Source organism: Conger conger, chromosome 11 (genome assembly GCF_963514075.1).
Source record: "Conger conger chromosome 11, fConCon1.1, whole genome shotgun sequence".
Lineage (NCBI taxonomy): Eukaryota > Metazoa > Chordata > Actinopteri > Anguilliformes > Congridae > Conger > Conger conger.
In genome coordinates this window covers 11,054,228-11,074,227 of record NC_083770.1, presented here as the reverse complement: position 1 = coordinate 11,074,227, position 20,000 = coordinate 11,054,228, and positions in this window count along the sequence as shown.

The following is a 20,000-nucleotide window of genomic DNA, read 5'->3' as shown; positions in this document are numbered from 1 at the left end:
ACAGGATGGAAAAATGGTATTAACAAGGTATTGGGTATTAGTAGTTACCTGGCTAGGCTACATTAAATCAAATCAAATCAAAGTTTATTTGTCACATACTCCATCATACAGGTGCGGTGAAATGCTTCCCGCTAGGTCCGAGATGTGCTTATATATATATAAATATATAATATAATATATTATTATAATATATTACAATATAAGTGCAAACACAAGACAAAAGACAAAAAAAGTGCAAGATGGCATAAGCTGTCAATATGTGGACTGTCCAATATATACACTTATCCACAGATACATTATACCCGATGATACAAAATATACACAGATGAAATCTATAATAAATAGAAGATATAAAGAATACGATCTCTCTCTCTCTCTCTCTCTCTCTCTCTCTCTCTCTCTCTCTCTCTCTCTCTCTCTCTCTCTCTCTCTCTCTCTCTCTCTCTCTCTCTCTCTCTCTCTCTCTCTCTCTCTCTCTCTCTCTCTCTCTCTCTACACATATATATACACACTATGCTGTGCAAAAGTCTTAGGCACTTGTATAACATTCTGTACAGATAAGATTCTTTCAAAAATAATTCAATTAAAGGTCCTAAATAAACATACTAAACATTTTACATTACATTTTGTGACCACCCTTTGGCGTTAAAACTGCATCACTTGTCTGAGATAGCCAACGCTGTCCTGCAGTTCTATAAGACAATCAGCGGGAGGTTGTTCCAAGCATGTTGGAGAACTAGCCGCAGTTCTTCTGTGGATTTAGGCAGCCTCAAATGCTTTTCTTTATGTAATCCCAGACAGACTCGATGTTGAGATCAGGGCTCTGTGGGGGCCATACCATCACTTCCAGGACTTGTTCTTCTTTACGCTGAAGATAGTTCTTTATGACATTGGTTGTATGTTTGGGGTCATTGTCCTGTTGCAGAATAAATGTAGGGCCAATCAGATGCTCCCTGATGGTGCATGATGGATAAGTATCTACCTGTACTTCTCAGCATTGAGACCATTCATTCTGACTAAATCCCCAACTCCATTTGCAGAAATACAACCCCAAACTTGCAAGAAACCTCCACCATGCTTCACTGTTGCTTGCAGACACTCATTCTTGTAACGCTCTCCAGCCCTTCAGCGAACAAACTGACCTCTGCTACAGCCAAATATTCCAAATTTTGACTCATCAGTCCAGAGAACCTGCTGCCATTTTTCTGCAGCCAAGTTCCTGTGTTTTCGTGCATAGTTGAGCTTGGCCTTGTTTCCACGTTGGAGGTATGGCTTTTTAGCCGCAATTCTTCCATGAAGACCACCTCTGACCAGACATCTCCGCACAGTAGATGGGTGTACCAGGGTCTCACTGGTTTCTGCCAATTGTGAGCTGATGGCACTGCTGGACATCTTCCGATTGTGAAGGGAAGTAAGCATGATGTGTCTTTCATCTGCTGCACTAAGTTTCCTTGGCAGGCCACTGCGTCTACCGTCCTCAAGCTTTCCCATTTCTTTGTGCTTCTGCAACAGAGCTTGGAAAGCACATCTGGAAACCCGTCTGCCTTGAAATTTCTGCCTGGGAGAGACCTTGCTGATGCAGTATAACTACCTTGTGTCTTGTTGCTGTGCGCAGTCTTGCCATGGTGTTTGACTTCTGACATTAAACTTCAGCAGAGTTTGGCTGTGTCTCACCCAGTTTTAACCCTCCTACACAGCTGTTTCTGTTTCAGTTAATGATTGTGTTTCAACCTACATATTAAATTGATGATCATTAGCTCCTGTTTGGCATAATTAGTTAATCACACACATGACTATATGCCTACAAAATCCCTGACTTTGTGCGAGTGTACCTCAAGGAATTGATGCTGGTTTGAAGGCAAAGGTTGGTCACACCAAATATTGATTTGATTTAGATTTTTCTTCTGTTCACTCACTTTGCATTTTGTTAATTGATAAAAAAGAAACTTAACATTTCTATTTTTGAAAGCATTCTTACTTTACAGCATTTCTTCACACCTGCCTAAAACATTTGCACAGTACTATATATATATATATATATATATATATATATATATATATATATATATATATATAATGTATATAAAAAAAGATGTACATAGATATGGGGTAACTCTCATAGCAGTCGTAGTCTGTGCCCTCACTCACGATCCGGACGGAGAGCTCCTCCTGAGCCTCTCTGAATTGGCCGTATGGATGCGGTACCTTCTCTTCCTCCTCGATGGCAACAGAGAGAAGAGGCCGTTATCCGGGTGGCTGGGGTCCTTTATGATTCTCCTCGCCCTAGTCCTGCACCGCCTGGTGTTGATGTCCTGACGTTGAGGGAGTGTACCCCTCTTGATGCGTTTCGCTGACCACACCATTCTCTGCAGGGCCTTACAGTCCTGCTGGGTGCTGCTCCCATACCAGACAGTGATGTTCCCAGTCAGGATGCTCTCAATTGTGCACGTGCAGAAGTTCTGAAGAGTCCAGGCGACACTTGGAATTTCCTCAGACGTCTGAGGAATTAGCTCAGGAGCTAGAGCAGGTTCCATCCCTGACCTTCTGGGCAAAAGAGTCAGTGTCCAGCAACACACCTAACCTCTAATAGCTCCTGACAAGCAGGTGGGTGCCTTGCAAGGTTGCTTTTCACCATTGGCGTGTGTGTGTGTGTGTGTGTGTGTGTGTGTGTGTGTGTGTGTGTGGATATGAATGGGTGAATAAGTGGCAGTAATTGTAAAGGACTTAGCTCTATGAATGTTGTCCATTTACCATATTAGACAATATTTGATATTAGACAGATATGTATAATATTTGAGTGCGAGGGTCCCAGTTTTCGTAGGATGTGGCAGTGCTGCTAAAATCATACAGAACTGCCGCCAGGCTCTCTCTGACTGAATAATGTCAACAAAAGGATGTGGCCTTACTGCATTCTGGAGATAATCCGTACCTTTCATAACAGAAAGTAAACTTAGTTCATGTTTCAATGGCAATTTCAATAAATGAATTGCGTTATGTGAATCAGTCATTAATGTTCATCACAAGGTTTTCTGGAGTTTGTTCAAAGGCTTCTGCCTGTCTGAGCTGTGTGTGTGTGTGTGTGTGTGTGTGTCTGTGTGTGTGTGTGTGTGTGTCTGCAATGCATCAGTGTTTATAATCACCAAGATTAGTATGAATTCTAATGTTTGGAAACCATGGAAACACAGAAACAGAATAAAAATACTCCATTGTTTTCTTTTTCTTTTATAGTGAAAAAACTCAGAAGAGATTATTTAATTAAGCCAAAAGGAAGGTATACACTCACTGAGCACTTTTTATTAGGTAATTATTTGACTTATTTTTCTAGACTTCTTGGTCTTCTGCTGTTGTGGCCTGTCCACTTAGAGGTTTGATGAGTTGTATGTTCAGAGATGCTCTTCTGCATACCACTGTTGTAATGTGTGGTTATTTGCATTACTGTCACCTTCCTGTCAGCTTCGACCAGTCTGGCCCTTCTCCTCTAACCTCTCTCCTTAACAAGGTGTTTCTGCCCACAGAACTGCTGCTCACTGGATGTTTTTAGTTTTTTGCACCATTCTCTGTAAACTGACTGTTGTTTTTGAAAATCGCAGGAGATCAGCAGTTCCTGAGATACTCAAACCACCCTGTCTGGCACCAACAATCATTCCACATTCAAAGTCACTTGGGTCACATTTCTTCCCCATTCTGGCTTTTGGTCTGACCAACAGCTGAACCTCTTAACCACGTCTGCATGCTTTGATGCATTTAGTTGCTGCCACATGATTGGCTGGTTAAATATTTGCATTAAGCTGGTGTACAGGTCTATCTTATAGAATGCTGCTGGGACCCTCAAGCTGTATGGTATGAGCAATCAAAACTTTCCTCAGCAAACTGAGTGTGGTTCATACCTTGCTTCTCTATTAATGTATTATTCACATACATTTCTCGCCATTAAAATTGCATGGTCTCTAATGCAAAACAATGGCTCTAGCGATTCATAATTCAACAAATTGATAAGTGCAATGTTCAGATCCTCCTAATGTGGCGGTTTAACAAACGATGCGTCTCGGCTGAAAGCTGCCAGTACTGTCGGCCAGATTTCAATTTTCATTTTCAGCTCTGATGGAATATTTCCATCTTCTTACCAAAAAAATACAAATAAACAGAAACAGATGTCTAGCTCTGCTGAAAATTAAAACTAACTGTTCTGGAAGAAAACAGATTTAAAATCTTGCAGATGTATAATTTCTGTGAAATCCAATTGTTTCCTATTTCTCAGAAAATGTGAATCTGGGCACGGTATTTTATATTTCTTTGTGTGTAGTGTATTTTTGTCTGTGGGTGTGGTATATGTGTGTATGGGTTGATAGGTGATGTGTACTGTATTTTTGAGTATGGTGTGTGTTTGTGTGTGTGTGTGTGTGGAGAGGGATAGATCACACTTGTTAATTGAGTTAAATTGCCACAGATCCCTTAAAAAACGCCACAGATCCTCTACCATAACCAGATGTGCTCCCTGCATCCTCTCTGCTTCTATTCTCCAGCAGATTGGTAACAGAAGTTCTCGACGTTATGTTACAGTTTATGAATATTCAAAGAGCGCCACGGTCAAGGAAAGAACATTCTTCGCCAACTGTGATTCCCGTGGTTACGCCTCCATTGTGAATTTTCATAAAACGCATCAAGTTTGAATGTTGCAGCTGCAATGGCACAGAAAGGGAACTTCTGCTGCAGGGAGTTGAGTATCTGGTTTAGTACAGGGTACAGGATCTGCAGTAAGGCTCTCACCCAATCAGCTGGCGGGGGATGAAAGTTAAGGCCGCCCAGCAGTGGACCGAGCGAGCGATCGTTCCCATGATCCAGATGCTAAGCCTGGCAGCTGTGGACCTGATACAGAAACGCAGGCTGTGCCTGGGTCTGCCCTACATTTAATCACGTCAGCCAACAAAGAAGTCACTTCTCACTTGCAGTGGTGAGTCTAGGGGTGGGTGTAGCCAATTGGGTGGAATAGGGTTACAGGTTAGCCTGTAGCCTTGTGGCTAAAGTGCTTGACTGGGACCTGGAAGGTTGGTGGTCCAAGCCTCAGTCAGGCCACAATAAGATCAGTGTAGCCGTTGGGGCCTGGAGCAAGGCCCTTAACCCCACATTGCTCCCAGAAGAATTGGCTCCTGGTTAGTCTAATCAACTTTAAGTCACTTTGGATAAAAAAGTCTAAATAACTGATGAAATGTATTGTTTCAAAGAGTGGAAACACGAGTGGGGCTACAGGTTCTGGACGAGATTTCAATGCAGATTCTCCAGGTAGCAGATTGTAATCTAAGCAATAGCCACAATATTACGCAACACAGAAACTTGGATGTCTCTTGGACTACAAAACATTACCATCATTGGTGCCCACAAAGTTTCTTGGTTGTGCATTTTTCAACTATGTTAAAGAGAAACCGTTTTTTGTGCTTTTGTTCTGGAAACTAGGTCACCTAAAATAATGATGCCCTTGTTTCCACTCTATTACAGAGACAGTTAACCAGGATGCTAGGGTTTACACCCTATAATTTCTAGAAAGTTCCACAGGATGCATAATGACCACGGGGTCATTCGGTGAAAAATCAGTTTACCAATCCAGTTTTGCTCAAATGTTTTGTGAATGTTCTTTATATGTTTAAAGATACGTAAGATGTTTGTGTTAAAACATTATTACAAGACCATTGTAAATCCCTTCCTGTCATTGAAACAAGCTCACTGACATGTTGACTCACGCTCTGCCTGTGTTTATTGTCCGGTTTCAAAATATACAGTTGACGGCCCGACACTCTGTACCAAAACATTGTATAGCTGTACAACAATTCAAGCTCATTGGTTGAAAATTAGTTCTAATTGCCACAGCCAATGCTATGTGGGGTGTTTCAATGTTGTTGCTGTAATTCCTCTCTTGCCCATGAGAAGTCCAAAATGACCTATTGTACCGGGTGAAAATTTTCTGTCGATCATTGTTGTGGAGCATTATATCTTTTCCATTAAAGCAGGGAAATGTGTATTCCAACACAATTTTCTGTCTAGTTTCAGATTATAATTCAGATTCAGATTAAAAAATATATTTGATTGTTTACTACAACAGCACCCCTTGGTGTATGACTTCAAAATTTCTAAAACTAGTAGATATTTTGTGTGTGTGGCAAGGTTGGTTAGTGTAGCCACAATATGATCTGCACAGCCGTTGGGCCTTTGAGCAAGGCCCTTAACCCTGTATTGCTCCAGGGGAGGATTGTCTCCTGCATAGTCTAATCAACTGTACGTCGCTCTGGATAAGAGCGTCTGCCAAATGCCAATAATGTAATGAGAGAGAAAGAGAGAGAGAGAGTCTGTGTGTATTTGAGAATGTGTGTGTGTGTGTGTGTGTGAGAGGGAGAGAGAGAGAGTCTGATTGAGTGTGTGCGTGTGAGCGAGAGAGAGAGTGTGTGTGTGTGTGTGTGAGAAAGGGAGGGAGAGAGTGTATGTAATTGAATGTGTGTGTGTGTGTGTGTGTGTGTGAGAGAGAGAGAGAGAGAGAGAGAGAGTCTGTGTGTGATTGAGAGTCTGTGTGTGTGTGTGTGAGTGAGAAAGAGAGAGAGAAACTAGTAGATAGTTTGGTTGATTTTTCACAGAATGACCCCACAGTGAGTCAGGATCTCAGTTTTACACTTTGCCTGAAGGATACCACCTTCTACAGCACAGTGTCCCCATCACTAGAGCTACTCTGGTCCTGTCCCTCTAGAGGTTTAGAGCCCTTCACCCCTCTGATCAAGTGTCTAGACCACATGACCTACTGAGAAAGTTTGGACGTTGTGGATGTATTTTTAAATACATTTTTAGAACTCTCTGTTCTCAACCATTTGTGTTTTCACAATATTTTATTTATTGATATTAATAATTCACGCAATATTCATGTGGCTTTCGATTATTTTATTACTTTGAGCTTGGGCTCCAGTCTGGCAGAAATGTTCTTTTTTTTTTTGTGGGGGCTTTTTCCCACCCCCTCAGTTTTTTTTCTTCTTCCTCTCTCCCTCTCTCTCCTCCCCCTCTCCTCTCCTCCTCCCTCAGGCTGTTCGGCAAAATTATCCAAATGTTCCTCTCCCTAAAATATCACCGCTGCTGCTGACTGCACAATCGCTTTATTTTTGTATTTCAGAAGTAATCTAAGTGCAGCCGGAACTAATGAAGCCGTGGAAACAAACAAAACAGATTTTTATGTGGAGAGTTTACAGACAAACACTCGCCCGTGATCTATTGGAAGCGGATGCCTGCTGTTCTACAGTATCTGGCCAGTATTTTACTGTAAAGTTTGAAAAGAAAAATGCCTCTGAAACTCCTGCGTGTGTCTATCAGAGCCTGCACTAATGCCAGCCATATCTGAAACCACGTGGAGTTTGGGTATTTCATGAGTAAATACTGTTGTTCCTCATTTCTCTTCGTCTCACAGTAGACACGAGGCATTGGATTAGAGCTGTGTTGAAGGGTAATGGTATATGCGCAGATCAGCCAGCAGGGGGAGCCGTGTTCTTGAATGAGCGTGAGCATGCTCAGGTGATCTCAGAGAGAAGTTAGGAACCTGCATCTTCCTGTTCCCCTCCAGCCCTGTCTCCTTCCTCATCCCTCCATCCTCCCCATTTGTCTTTACAGAGCCTCCACATCTCCTGTCTTCATCCTTCTCTACCATCTCCCCCTGCCCATCCTTCTCTACCATCTCCCCCTGCTCATCCTTCTCTACCATCTCCCCCTGCTCATCCTTCTCTACCATCTCCCCCTGCCCATCCTTTTCGACTATCTTCCCCTGCACACATCCTCTCTTGCTGTTATTTTTGTAACATTTTCGTAACTCCTCCATTCCTTTCCCTCTCCTTGGCTATTTGTTATTGCTGTCAGTATATCTCTGCTTGTTCTCCCTCTCTCCTCAATGTCTGTCTGTTGTCTGTTGTTCAGGCCTTGGTGAACATGTCCTACAACACAGTGTGAGAGTACCCATTGGTGAGTGTCGGACGGTTGGGTCACATAATTAGCGTCACTCTGACCATGACCAAGTTCACGAATGCTCGGTGTCACCAAAAAATACACAATGTTCAGCTTTGATGCCTTTTTCAGCTATGCCTAGTTATGTTGTAATTTCTCTGGAGGTGCCCGAGACTCCCTCTTGGAATGAAGACATTTATACCCTTTCACTTGGACTTTTCCGTAATTGGAAGTCAGCAGACTTCTGAGATGCCATGGACACACCTGTCTCTCGCACAATGTAGGACAGTCCAGTCCAATGTTGGCCGTGTCCTACCTCTAGAACATTGTGGGAGCATCCGTCAGTTGGGGGGGGTCCTGTCTCTCACACACTGTGGGCGTGTCCACTGATTAGCACATCCTATTCCCAAACAAAACCCCTGGACATTCTCACAGGAACCAGAAGCACTTCCTCCTGCTCTTTTTGGCGGGGCGGGGGGGTCGGCCCGTGTGGGGTGGTTGGGCTGGCCGGGAGGGCTCCTCCGGACGGGGGTTAGAGTTCAGAGGAAGGGAGGGCGTGGCCTGGTGAGAGCTGTTTTCTGAGATTTGGGAATCCACTTTCACCCAGGACTGAGCAAAGATCCCCTCCTGCAACCTGAAGTCATTTTCCACACTGGAGAGAAAGACACAGAGAGCAAAATAATAAGCAAAAGAGTTTATTGAGAAATGTTACTTTTGAGGTGTGTGTGAGAGAGAGTCTGTGTGATTGAGTGTGATTGAGTGTGTTTGAGTGTGTGTGTGTGTGTGTGTGTGTGTGTGTGTGAGTGTGTGTGTGTGTGTGTGTGTGTGTGTTTGAGAGTGTGTGTGTGAGTGTGATTGAGTGTGTGTGAGTGTGATTGTGTGTGTGTGTGTGATTGAGTGTGTGTGTGTGTGTGTGAGTGTGATTGAGTGTGTGTGTATGTGTGTGTTTGAGTGTGTGTGTGTGTGTGAGTGTGTTTGAGTGTGTGTGTGTGTGTGTGTGTGTGAGTGTGTTTGAGTGTGTGTGTGTGTGTGTATGTGAGTGTGTGTGTTTGAGTGTGTGTGTGTGTGTGTGAGTGTGATTGTGTGTGTGTGAGTGTGAGTGTGATTGAGTGTGAGTGTGATTGAGTGTGTGTGTGTGTGTGTGTGTGTGAGTGTGTTTGAGTGTGTGTGTGTGTGTGTGTGTGTGTGTGTGTGTGTGTGTGTGTGTGTGTGTGTGTGTGTGTGTGAGAGTGTGATTGAGTGTGTGTGTGTGTGTGTGCATGTGTGTTTCTCCTGAAAGTGCCTGAAGCTCCTCTGGTCTGAGTGGCTTTTTTAGCGAGCAGAAGGAACAGAACCTTCCAGATGTAAGTTTCTGTGAGCCAGTGGCTCTGAGAGCACTGTGCCAGCTGCTGTGGGCCGAGATCCCCGCAGACACCGAGAGGAAGAGCAGGGGCGAGGAAGGGTTTGTGGGGTAAAAGCTATCATCCTAACCTCGTCTCTGTGTGTCTGTGTAGTCTGACGAGTAAAAGCTTTCATCCTAACCTCGTCTCTGTGTTTCTGTGTAGTCTGACGAACGTCAGTGGTGTGGCCATTTCGCCCTTAGACTGAACGGCCCCCGAAAACAAAAGCCTGCTGCGCTCAGTGGACCTGACGTCTGTAGCACGGATGAATCTGATGGCGGAGATGGAAGCATCTGTAGTTTTTAACCCAGATTATGAAACAGTCCCCCACTTCATTACACACGTCATACACAGAGTGCAGCTATCCTGTCAGTCTTGAGGGACCCCCAGGGAGAGACGGAGAGATGGACAGAGGAAGACATTTATGACTCTTACGGTGAGCACACAGAGATGCACACAAAAGCAGACGCCCCCACGTGCGCACTCACACACACACACACACACACACACACCTGTAGATGACACAGGCATTGTCTTTAGAGGTCCCATGTCCCGCCATCTTCTGACCGGTCTTGTAACTGGTTTTCCTGAAACAAGAAAGCAATGATGTGTTCACACACAGCCAATCACAGCGTTATCTCACAAATTGAAATCCTTCAAATTCAAGTTGCTTCATTGGCAGTTATTACATATATTGGTCTTGCCAAAGCATCCCAAAATACATTGAAATATGAATCATTTGATACATTTCCAAATAAAGGTTTCTTGTTGGTTGCGTAATTTCTGATTTTTGGTTGATTAATTGGACTGGTTTGAGCAATACCAATGTTAGTTTCCTTTTCCATTTTGGAAAGTCCCGTTGCTTCAGTAGCCTCTAGCAGGGCTCCACATTAATACTAAAACATGGATCCCATACAGTTATGCTTGGTCAATGCCTGTCCCCACGGTAACTCACTGCTCGGCCCCACCTCTCCAACCTCTCGTGCCTCCCCCCATGGTGACTCACCACTCTAGTTCTCCCCCAAGGTGACTCAACACTCTGGTCCCTCCCCCATGGTGACTCACCGCTCTAGCCCCTCCCCCACAGTGACTGGCCTCTCTGATTGGCCCTCCCCCATGGCGACTCACCGCTCTAGCCCCTCCCCCACAGTGACTGGCCTCTCTGATTGGCCCTCCCCCATGGCGACTCACCGCTCTAGCCCCTCCCCCACAGTGACTGGCCTCTCTGATTGGCCCTCCCCCATGGCGACTCACCGCTCTAGCCCCTCCCCACAGTGACTCGCCTCTCTGATTGGCCCTCCCCCATGGCGACTCACCGCTCTAGCCCCTCCCCCACAGTGACTCGCCTCTCTGATTGGCCCTCCCCCATGGCGACTCACCGCTCTAGCCCCTCCCCCACAGTGACTCGCCTCTCTGATTGGCCCTCCCCCATGGCGACTCACCGCTCTAGCCCCTCCCCCACAGTGACTCGCCTCTCTGATTGGCCCTCCTTCAGCTCCAGGTCCTGGATGACGCGCAGCAGCAGGCGGATGGTGTCGTGGCTGGTCTCCAGCAGCCCCTCCAGGCTTTGCAGCCGGCTCTTCAGGCCCTGAACGTCACTCAGGGGCCCCTGGGGGCCCAGCAGGCCCCCCTTAGAGCCGTCACCGCCCCGGGCCCCTGACACCAGGCCCCCCAGGAGCCTCTCCACCTCCTTCAGCATCCGAGCCTGGTCTGGGGTCAGAGGGGGGTCTGTATTCCCTGTAGTCTGCTGGTGCGGGGCGGGGTTCGGGTTTGGGGCGGGGTTATGAGTTCGCCGTGCTGGGCCCACTTTGCTGGGGGTCGGAGGGGTGCTACGTGGGCGTGGCGTGGGGGGGGTGCGAGGTGGGCGTGTCACAGGAGGGGAGCGAGGGGGGCGTGGGCTGCACCGGGACCGTTCTTTAGGCGGGCAGTAAGGTGGAGGGGGTGGGGGCAAGGGTGGGAGGGGCAGCTGTGCCTGCTTAACCCCTCCCCTTCCCACCCCTCTCTGTGTGTTCTCAGCAGTGGGCGGGGCACCACCGGGGGGGAGAGTTTGGGGCGGGGCGGCGGGCAGGTCTTCGTTTCCTGGGTCACTCAGAGCCCTCGTCAGTCTCCGCCTCCTGCTCTGGGTGGGGCTGGCCGACCCGGTCACCGTGGAGACCGGGGGGCAGGGGGCGTAGTCGGTACGCCGCTGTGGGGGGGGTGGACAGATGGCGTTCTGCCTTCGCTCCTCCTTTAGGGGGCGCTCTTCCCTGTGCGGGAGTCTGCTGTGGGCGTGGCAGCCAAGCTGGGCTGTCGTGGAGCGAGGCATGTGGTTGGGTGCGGTTCTGCCCTTTGACCTCTCCGGCCCTAAGACGTCCTCCAGGCTGTGGCTGTAGGTTCGGGCGACGCACAGGGGCGAGGGGCGGGGTGTGGCCAGGGCCCGGCGCGCGGGGCCCGGCGTGAGGGGGTGGGGAGACACCTTGGCCAAAATGGCCGCCACGCTCTCCACCGTGCTCGCCATGTCGCCCCACACCGCGCCCACCACGGAGCCGCGGTCGGCCGGTCCGGGGGGGCTCTTGCGGTTGGGGTGGGGGCTCCCCGGCCCCGCCCCCAGCCTGTGACGCTCGGAGGCGGTCCGGCCGCCCGGAGCCGCGCCCCCGTCCTCCTCCAGGTCCTGGAAGCGGACCTGCTGGGCGCAGCGGCGCCGGGGGGCGTTGCGGTTCAGCAGGGCCGAGCGCACGGTCGGGGGCTGGACCCGGTCACGCGGGGGCGCAGTCGGGAGGCGGTCCGGCTGTTTGCTGACCATGGCTCACCGTCCTCACACTCTCAGAGGTGAAGGTACGAAACGGGCCTAAAAACGCACAAGTGTTTGTCGCTGGGGCGGTACCCTACAGGTACGTAACCTTGTACCCCTAGTCGGCGATATATAATTAACGTGTACCTTTTTTCCTTGGAAAACGTGCTCATTTATAACCAAAGAGAACATTACGGTACTTTCAGGGTACATTTGGGAAACTTGATCCTTGAAGAACCAAAATGGACCTCTGTTGATACCTCTGAGAGTGATATGAATTCCAGCCTTTATTCAGCTGCTAGAATCCATCTATACTTTCTTGTGGCAAGACAACAAAAACCTGTTAATTCTTCTTCTTATTTTTTGTTGATTCAGATGTCTATTATGCAGATGTGTATGATCCTGTCTCTGCTGTAATGCTAGCGATGAACACGCCATCCGACATGATGATGATGGGGATAACGATGATGAAGATTCAGACCGTAATCGGGTGGGCGCACGGGGGTCGAATCCTATCAGTCATCAAGCTGACTCACGCAGCCCCATGGTCACATGACCACACGGTCTTCGTTGTGAGGGAAGGAGGGTACAGGAGAGAGGTCATAGGTCAGGGGTCAGAGAGGCTGCCCTGGACTTGCACATCCCTCCTCCATCTTAATCTTCCTCGTCCTACTCTTCTTCTTCCGTGCGCCCTCTGTAAGACCAGCCGGGGTTTCCCTGAGAGACAGAGGAGTTTTCCCTTTAGGGATATTTCTTTTTCAAACACACAGAGGAACACTTACAGTCCAGCACATGTGTGAAACTAATAAACATCTGATAGAAAGTAATACTCAGTTGTCCTGGAAGTTGTATGCATTTACCAGGTAAAATACACAATCTCAGAAATATGAAGTTACTGGGTAATTACCACTGGTTAAAAAAAGGTAAATACAGTTCATAGAAAAATTAGAGAACTAACATACTCAGAAACACCTCATATTCCCCATCAACTGTGTACTTTCTAGGAATTTATGAATATTTCAGTTTCAGTTTTAGTATTTACCGATTTGTTATCAGTTAATTACCCAGTTATGTTGCTACCACATATTTGCCTGCTGAATCCCTAAGCACTTTGGGGACTGTAAAATGAAGCCTTATCTAAAGTTTATTTGATTTGTTAAATGTAAAGTGTGCTACTCCAAACCAAACAACACTGTGACTACTTAACAATCAGTGCAAAGTGAAGTTTACAATTTCGCTGAAGGGTGGCCTGTAGTGTAGTGGTTATGGTAAATGACTGGGACACGCAAGGTCGGTGGTTCTAATCCTGGTCTAGCCACAATCTGATCCGCACAGCCGTTGGGCCCTTGAGCAAGGCCCTTAACCCTGCATTGCTCCAGGGGAGGATTGTCTCCTGCTTAGTCTAATCAACTGCACGTCGCTCTGGATAAGAGCGTCTGCCAAATGCCATTAATGTAATGTAATGCTGATCTCATGAACTATACACTCTCCCTTCAAAGAAAGGAGAGTGGCTCCTCATACACAGCACTGCGGACAGAGTCAGCAGGGGGGAGAATCAGGCTCAAATTCACTAAGCGACAGCACTCTACAGAGGCATTAGCGGGACCCTCTGCCTCACCTGTCTACACCACGAACACTACGCCCCAAATACAGCGAGGGAGAGGGTGCACAGTGACGGGGGGTACAGCGAGGGACGGGGGGGGTCAGAGTGAGGGGTAGGGGGTCAGAAACGTGTGGTTGAGTCACATAGGAAGGTGGTAACGGGGAGACAGTACCGTTCAGTGACAAATCCAGACCGACACCACAAGTCACGACAGCTTCCACCAGCACTCACCCCGCACTTTTAAAAACCTCTCTTCTCCTTCTCTCTCCTCCTCCGGTGAGAGCTCTCAGTCCTCCTTCATCCGTCCGTGCTCCTCTTCTCTCCGCTCCCTCTCTCCACTCCTCTTCTATCTGCTCCCTCTCTCCGCTCCTGCGACTGGAAGAGAGCTTTAAAGGAGTCCGCGATGTTCGCCCCGACACAGCCGCGCCAAGCCGCTCCGCGTCTCTCTCGCTCTCTCGCTCACTAACTGTGCCTCTCACTCGCAAGCGAATGCTCCTGTTTTCAAGTCTTGTTCTTGCTCTCTTTCTCAGACTCTCTCTGTGTCCCTCCCTTCCTCTCTACAGCTCTCTCTCTCTCTCCTCCCTCACTATCTCTTTCCCTCTCTCTCTCTCTCTCTCTCTCTCTCTCCAGGACTCAAGGTTCACTCTGTTGTCATTCGCACAACGGGAGTTATCCAATGTTGGCAAAGCATTTCAGGACACAGGTGTAAAAACCTTCCTTTCACTTCCTCTCCCTAAAATGTCATTTTTCAGCCAAAAGATAAGTTTTTTTGTCCAGACTGGTGATGGATTTTATGTGTTCTGGTAAAAAATTGTTTGAATGGTGAGGACACCCCCAAAAACCCAGTAAAATAACCTTCTATCTCATCTCTAAATGGACTTCTGATGTCAGAAGGATGGGGATGTTACGAGTCAAAGCCCCACCCCCCTCCCTCTATCTCACCTCTTTCTCTAAAGCCCAGAATCCCACATCATCTTCCAGTTCATTTGAAAAAACCCATCTGCCCTCTGGTCTTTTTTCTCTTCCTTGTGTCTTTATATATCTCCCTCTCTCTCCCTCCCTCTTTCTCCACTCAGTCCCATTCATGATGGCCAGTGCAATCACTGTGTGTGTGTGTGTGTGTGTGTGTGTGTGTGTGTGTGTGCGTGCGTGAGTGATTCACTGCTAGTCCGGAGTGTGTCATAAAATTATTATAGAGGGAGTAGCAAAATAAGGGAGATGGAGAAAGAGAGTGGAGAGAGTGGGAGAGAGCGAGAAAGGAAGAAATGGTTTGGCAGCAGTTTTGGCTCACCAACAGAACTAGAATTAGAATTTTTCTAATTTTAAATTTGAAATGGAGACAGCGGAGAGGATATGAGTAGAGAATGAGAGAAAGAGAGAGAGCAGATGGAGGAAGAGAGAAGAGGATGAATGAGTTTGAAAGCAGGGAAGGGAGAGGATGAGAAAGAGCTGTCAGGAAAGGAGGACAGGAAAGAAAGAAAAAAAAACACACCATTTCTGGCTGCGCAGTCAGGCAGCCACTGGGGAACTGCGCAGCTCAGTCAGGCTGCAGTGGCTCGGTCCACCAGAGGAGGCGCTAGAGTGTGATGAGGTGAACCACAGGTGGAATATTCAGGTTCAGAAAGTAAAAGAATTAGTTAATTGGTACTGTTCCTCCCATAATAAAAAATAATAAAAATTTAAAAAAACAAACGTAGGTAGCTGTGCTATGAGTGTTTGCATTGCAGGCAAATCTTTGCCTGACATAAATCTGTGCAGAATACATTCACCACAGGGATGCGCTATATTGTTGTAAAACTATGTTTTTCACTTATCCTCTGAGTATGTATCCAGCTGTTGTGCATACACCACTGCAATATACAGTATGTCAATATCAGAGGACAGGTTTTTTAGTGTGTGCGTGGGTTGATGTTTGGTGGTACATCAGAGTGCTTTTGGTCTGTATATATTCCGATATTGTACTTTTGTAAATAGTATTATGTTTGTTTGCCTCCTAAAATCCAATCCCACATCCATGTGGTATGAGGTGGTAACAGACAATTACAGGATTTGGACTTGCTGTAGATAAACCTGTCATTGTACTGGCTAACAGGGCTAACCGGACTAACAGGGCTAACGTGGTGCAGTTTGGTTAGAAAGCATTTGGGTGAGTGTCCTTTTTGGACACTTGGGCATGCTTTATAAAAACATACTCTCATATATGTGAATAAAACACATGTAAAAGTTCATTTTCTTTCTTCTATTAAAATTTTTTTGGTAAGTCAGTCAAGTTTTTGCACAAATAGAACCTAATTCTGGGTTGGTCCTCAGTCTTGCATGTGCAGTAAATCTTGATACTTTTATAGGACGAGTACAAAATAGGTGGAAATTTCCCTCTAAGGGGGCAAACTGGAAAGGGTTAAAGACTAATTTGGCTCTTTATGAATGAGAAAATAAATTAGACTACTGCCCCTGATCTGTTAGAGTGGCAGATAACTGGGATCATCAAATTTGGCCCTCAAGCCATAATCCGGCCCTGGTTTTCTTTTCTGCTGAGTAACTGAACAATCAGTGCCGCTGATTGGCCAGACTCACACCTCACTGCCAGCAGTTCGGCCCTCAGGGGACATGAGTTGAGGAACTTGGCTGCATCACTGTGGGGACCAGGAACCGTCATTCTCCCAGAAGCTTGACAAATTCCAGTGGTTACCAGAGGTTTTCCAGCTTATTACGCCTCAGTCACCAAACAGCAAATTTCTCCATTGAAGTCATTCAAAACTATAACTATTGGGTGCCAAATGCAACATTAAAGCTATAATTTTTCTGCATATTTTTCCCACATTAAAGCAAAGCATGAAACATTTAGCTAAATATTTTACTAAATGTATAAAACATTTAGCTAAATATTTAACTAAATATATTAAACATTTATTATTATTTATTATTATTATAAATTTTGTTGACATTTAGCTAAATGATTCATACATTTAGCTAAATGATTCATGCATTTAGCTAAACATTTAGCTACATGTTTTATACATTCAGCTAACTGGTTATACATTTAGCTAAATAATGGAATACTAAAGCATTTAGCTTGTATATCATTTTGGGACAGTGCATTTAACATTTACACCTGTCTTTTCAAAGATAATAAATATCTGAAAAATTGACTTTTTTAAATGTGAGGGGAAAAAAAGGGATATTTTGCTTAAAGGTGGGAAAAAATGTGCAGAAAAATTATAGCTTTTAATGTTGCATTTGGAACCCCATATTTAACCTGGCAAATATATACTATTTTGGAGAGTACTTTTAAATTCTAACATTTCTTTCCGTTGAACCAATTACTCTCCGGGGAACCGATTTATTTTCTGAGCCCCACAGAAGAAGATAAAAGATTAAAATTCGGATGTATTCCTTCCTGTTTAGCTACCCAATGCTCTGGTGCCAGAAACAGCCCCAGTGTGCCTGCTCTGGTGCCAAAAATCTCCACAGTCAAACGTGGCGGCGTCCGTGTCTCGCGTCACTGAGGAGCTCCCATAGGAATCCATGGAACCGGTAAGCAGAAGCTGATTCCAGCTCTTATACACGGTGTCTCGATGGTATAACGACAATAGTGATTGCAACTGTGGATCTTTGGCTCCCTCTGGTGGATGTCCTGAGGCACTTCAGTCGCTGTTGTCCTGCAGTCACAGCAGTAGTGTTAATCGAGGGCTGTCGTATACTGTCCCTGGTGGTCTACTAGCCCGCCTGATCACCAGTCAGCCCAGGTCGGCTCATGTCACCCCGCTTCTCATTAGCCTCCACTGGCTTCCTATTGCCGCACGCATTCCGCTTCAAGGCCCTAGTGTTGGCATTTCAGGCTGCTAAGGGGACTGCCCCACCTTACATACAATCCTTAATCACTCCCTACTCCCCAGCTAGACCACTCCGGTCTGCCAGCTCTGGTTGCCTTATGGTTCCCTCACTACGAGCACCTGGCGGTCGAGCTGCACATTCTGTTTTCCGTTCTGGTTCCTCAGTCGTGGAATGACTTGGGGCAGAATCCCTCCCCCTATTTCGACGCAGGCTGAAAACACACCTTTTCAAACTGTACCTCAGTCCTCCCTCCTGACCCCCCCCCCCCCTTTTTCTGATATCCCTCTTGACCCATAAAAAGAAAAAAATTGCACTTATGATGACTGTATTTTTTCTGTGTCGCTTTGGATTAAAAGCGTCTGCCAAATTACTAAAATGTAAATGTAAAAGAAAAAAAAAAAAGTTTACATTTCAACCCTAATTTGACTGATTCAATAAATTTGTGGCTCAACGAGATCTCGAGATCGCTGTTGAATGAGGTGTGCTCATTGGAGTGAAAACCTGTGACAGACACAGGACTTTATTATTATTTTCCATCAGTTACCACAGCAACATAATATCAAGAGCTTGATGCACACACACACACACACTCACACACACACACACACACACACACACACAATAGAGGGGCATTCTCCAGGCCTGGGCCCTGGGCTCAGAATCAGTTGAGCCCAACAATAGCCTAATTTCCAGTTACAGACACCAAAAGAATGAGTAACTCCAGTTCACCACCAGATGGAGACATTGTCATTTGTTTCCAGTTCAGTTTGGCTTCACTGGGTAGTTCAACACAAAGCTACAGTAGAGCAGCCCTTGGGACACTACAGAGGACCGCAGACCAAACGTACACTCATTAGGCATTAACCCCGCATTCACCCAACTCTGCGCACACACAGGAGCAATTACACACTCCACCCACAGGGGGGCGCTGATCATGAATATGTTTCTGCTGATAGCCTTCTATTTTATGCATGTTCAAAGCTGCAAAAGAACACCAAAACTTTTGTATTAAGTAGACCTTCTCAGATCTTTTTACTCATGGGAAGCTCCTGTGGTTATAAAGGGAAGGGGACAGATGTAACAGAGTATCTGGTGTGTGTAAAGTATCTCTGGCGCAGATCAGAGGACTCCTTCCCATGTAGCCACTGGTGTGGCTAACTAATGTGGCCGTGTTTTCAATTAACAGTGATCTGTATGTATGGTGAGCTTTGTTCGCATTTGGACAGTAGCACAATTTCAAATGGCTGTAATTCCTACACGAATCACTCCATATGGATGTAAATACCCTCAAATTAAAGTGCAGACTGTCAATTTGAGGGTATTTACTGCTTTAATTTCAGGGCATGTACATCCATATAGAGTTAACTGTGTAAGGATTACACCACCGTAAAATCGTGTCACTGTCCAAATACTTACGGACCTCACTGTATGTATGTGAGACCGCGTACAAGAGACTGTGTACATGTGTGAGCATGTGATAGAAGGACTGTGTGTGTGCGCACATATTATTTGTCTGTGTGATAGACTGTGTGTGTGTGTGTGTCTCAAACTGTCATAAACTGTCATATATCATTTTTAGCTGCGATCATGAGGAGTATTTTCTTCCTTTTACCATCGCTCTGTCCCTCCATTATGGTTATTACCGAGGGAACAAATCTTTATCCTTCTTTTGTGCGCCTGGTCTTTCTGAAAGGAGAGAGGGGGAGACGGGGAGAGAGAAAGAAGCAGGGAATTGGAAGCCCAGTCATAGGGGATCAATATTTAAGTCGACGTGAGCGATGCATAAAGACACATGACGCATTAGTCCCTTTCAGAAACAGCAGCCGCGCACAAAAGACGCTGTCGGATTTCAGGTCCGCCGGACGCGTCCTCCATCTGAGCCGCAGTGGCAGCGTCTCTTTATCGAAGCGCAACAGCAGCGCGGATTACGTTAAAATAACGCCGGCGTCCCCTCGCCGCAACAGAGAGGAACGCTTATTTTTACCGCTAACAGCGCGTGCTGTAGAAGGCCATGGATATGAGGTACGTCACACAGGTACTCTTATTACCTGTAAGGAGCCCGCTACCCGCCTGCAACAGGCTTTCCCCCTGACAGTGTGATCCAGGGCTGGTATTTAAGGTGTCATTTATCTACGATATGGATTTTTCTGAATAAAAGCGTGAGAACAGAGGCTGTTGTGTCGAGATGGGCACTGTGAATCGATTTGAGTGAAGGACAAATATGATCCTCTCGTTTGAAATAGCCCCGTTTATGGCCTTTGTGTGATTTATAGCTCTTTATTTCCACTGAAATTGAGTGGTGGGCTTTATGGCAGTAAAACACGGGAGGGAGGAGGGGAGGCCCAGGCTGAACTGCTCACATGAGAAACACAAACTCCCTCACTTTAGAAAACCTTTCAGAACAGAGACAATGTCGCTTCCTCGTAGGGGAGAAGTGAGAGAGCTTCAATTC